Source organism: Sinocyclocheilus grahami, unplaced genomic scaffold (assembly GCF_001515645.1).
Source record: "Sinocyclocheilus grahami isolate Dianchi unplaced genomic scaffold, SAMN03320097.WGS_v1.1 scaffold10437.1, whole genome shotgun sequence".
Taxonomy (NCBI): Eukaryota; Metazoa; Chordata; class Actinopteri; order Cypriniformes; family Cyprinidae; genus Sinocyclocheilus; species Sinocyclocheilus grahami.
The window spans coordinates 7,047-7,444 of record NW_015513232.1 but is presented as its reverse complement, the minus strand read 5'-3'; positions in this window follow the sequence as shown (position 1 = coordinate 7,444).

Below are 398 nucleotides of genomic sequence, written 5' to 3'. Positions count from 1 at the left end.
AAAAAAAAAGAAATCATCACTGTCACTTTATCAATTTGTTGTATTCATGCTAAACAAAAGTATTAATTAAAAACATCCTGACCCCAAGTTTTTGAGCGGTAGTGTTTTTTTTTTTTGCCATTTAATTTGAGTACCTCAAGCACTGTTTACTTAATTTGTATGTTTGATTTATTGTTTTTGATTAACCAACTGTTTACTTGACTGATTACTTGAAGCAACGCTTACATAATTTTACTAAACACTTTTAAATAATGCTTATGTTTATGCTGTGGTATCGAGAATCATGACATTTTACTGGACTACTGAAACTTCTCATGCCACACAAAGTGCTAAAATTAACTGAGAAAAATCCCTTCTCTCATTTAAGTCAAGTAACGCACAGGCTTGGCACAATGAGT